Source organism: Homarus americanus, unplaced genomic scaffold (assembly GCF_018991925.1).
Source record: "Homarus americanus isolate GMGI-L3 unplaced genomic scaffold, GMGI_Hamer_2.0 scaffold5515, whole genome shotgun sequence".
Taxonomy (NCBI): domain Eukaryota; kingdom Metazoa; phylum Arthropoda; class Malacostraca; order Decapoda; family Nephropidae; genus Homarus; species Homarus americanus.
In genome coordinates this window covers 75,001-78,192 of record NW_024748414.1, presented here as the reverse complement: position 1 = coordinate 78,192, position 3,192 = coordinate 75,001, and positions in this window count along the sequence as shown.

Genomic DNA, 3,192 nt, shown 5'->3' with positions numbered 1-3,192 from the left:
GTGAAAGTTCAGCTCTGGCAAGGCAGCGTATATCTTGGCCTGTAAGCTTAGCGTTGGCGGGGTATACTGTATATCTAAGAATTTTGTGTGTCTATTAAAAATCTATGATGTTTATATTCAAAATGATCATCATATTGTATGAATTCCAGCAATGTAGAATATATTCTGGCGGGTAATTGTATGAATTTTATGAGCTATAAAACAGGCAGGAAGTCAGGCAGGGGTGGCAGGTGTGGTGGGGGTGATCTAAAATAGGCGTCCGGGCGGATGGCGGCATTATCGTGGAAAAAAAACCATGATTAAGTGAAAGTTCGGCTCTGAGGCACTGGATATCGTGAAATCGCCTATGAAAACTAGTATGAGGTATTACTGTATATATATATATATATATATATATATATATATATATATATATATATATATATATATATATATATATATATATATATATATATATATATATATACATACATACATACATACATACATACATACATACATAATAATATATATATATATATATATATATATATATATATATATATATATATATATGCTTCATGTAGTCCCAATGGCGTGGATAAGATAAATCTTGATTAAATCACACGGGAAAAAGGAAACAACGGACCACCTTATATTATGTTATCTGCGTGTTTTATCTCTTGAGTAATGCTACTCTTCAGTCTTATCTAGTGTCCCTCTGGCTATATAAATGACATAATATTAAGAGCGTCATTATTCCTCCCTCACCTGAGTAATAATGATAAAACATGACTCAGATCACCATTTTTAGTTAAATTTCAAACTGATTGGTTAACTTTTAGTTCGCTATAGTTTACATAATAAATACATTGATTATCAGACGATGTTGAATATATATATATATATATATATATTATATATATATATATATATATATATATATATATATATATATATATATATATATATATATATATATATACAGTCATCATAGATGCGTCTAACAGAACAACGTCCGATGCATATCGTCCGTGAAAAAAAAAACACTTCGTGGCGCCTGCTGGACCACCTTTCCACAGCGGAACAGATGATCTTGGCCAGATATTATGTGTTAAAAGAATATCCTTCCTTAGGCTTTAGTAAGCATTGCCTCCGGGGTATGTGTAACCTACATCTATTGAGGATAAAATCTTTCACCTAGAAATAATAGCATTTGCTGTAATCAGACATATCTAGTTGCTCAACAATTGTACAACCAGTTGTAATTGGGGTTGCAATTTCAAATTCTGTGTCATTGGGAATATGAAGTCTCTGGTGCACTCTAAGATTGAGAAAAGCGGAGAGAATCTGGCGTCCCTGACGAGAAAAAAAGGCTCCATGATGGGGACTGGCACTCCTGTCTTTTTCATACTGACAGACTTGACACTCACTTACTGAAAGAAGTTTACCAACCATTAGTTGTACATTTCAAGTGAATTTAGTCAATATTGTTCAGTACAAGTACACTACAATACAGTGGTCCCTCGTTAACAATGAGACAAGTGCAAACCTGTACTGTACATGTACTAAATGATTCTGATTCTAAATTGTTATGTCTGTGCAAATATAGATTGTTTATGCAAGTATTCAAATAAATCACTATCTTATAAAGAATCAGCAATGTAAGTTATATTCACCGTTGGTTGGGTGGCAAATTGAGAACTAGTCACTCTTAAGGAATGATAAATAAACCTTGGGCCTTTAGCTCAACTGTCAATAATATTGCTCACCCCGCTCCCACCCCACTGAGGCGTGGAGAGGGGGATTAGGCCTTAAGTTTTCATATAATACTCAGACTATAGGAGAATATAATTTGCATTGCTGAAACTCATAAAACAGAGATTAATTGAAGATAAACGTCATATATTTTGCTCAAAGATAAAAATTGTAATACATTAGTGTACATTTTGTAATATAAGGTTTATCAACTGTATTTTTTGGTGATTTACATAAATTTCTTCATTTATTTTCATCATTTACATGACACCATACTAAAAAACATAAAAGTAAATGACCTTAGTGCAAAGCTGGAGTGTACATGTACTAATTTGATTCTTGGTACTAAAATTGTTATGTCTAGTGCAAATTATAGCATGTTTATATTCAAATTAATCACTATCTTCAAAATCCAGCAATGTAAATTATATTCACCCAGGTCATTTCACTGGCATTTTATAAGAAAGAAGCTTAGTCATAGAACTGATAAATAAACTATGTTTTTAGATCTTGGGCCCAACTGTCAAGCTACCTCACCTCCTGCTCCCCGCCCCGCGCTCGCTCCCCTCTCTCTCCCCTATCTACCCAGCTTCTTGTAAACAGTGAATAATTTTATATAAATGTCATGTATTTTGCATAAGAGATAAAATTAATCACCTGTATCACATTACAGTAGTGATTTAGAGTAAAAAGTGTATATGTACGTATATAGTATTCAACATACGTAAGTATAAATACACAGTTTATGTGATGATCGGACAACGTCCATTTCAGTTAACTCTACGTTTCGAAGCATATATAGGACGATAGCATAATGACTATATAATATATATATTAATATTATATATATATATATATATATAATATATATATATATATATATATATATATATATATATATATATATATATATATATATATATATATATATATATATATATATATATATATATATATATATATATATAACCGGTCAGAATAATCCCACTCTAGTTATTGTTTTTTTTTAGTTATAGTGGATGGTAATGCAGTGGAAGCACCCCTCAGAGAAAATCCCGAACCAGCACAAACACAATTAAATAAAAATATTCTCCGTGACCATGGAAAGCTAGCACACTACAGACACAATCAATAATGGTACACAAGCACTAGAGTACTTTTTAGCGTGGCTTAAAACACTATAATGAGGAACAAAAGTTGTACACCAGAACGAGGAACTCGTCTGAAACAGTTCCTTCGTTATCTTACATCACTTAGTGGCACATAAAACATTAGAAAAACATCACGTGCACCAATGAACATGCCATAAGGGCATCCGACAAAATAATAGCAAGCACTGAGAAATAGAAATCCCGGTTTTAGTTATACTACACAAGAATATGGTTCACTCATAGCCTGACTGGGATGACCCACAAAATACTATAATGCTTACTGTCCTAGAACCCGAAGGGTGTA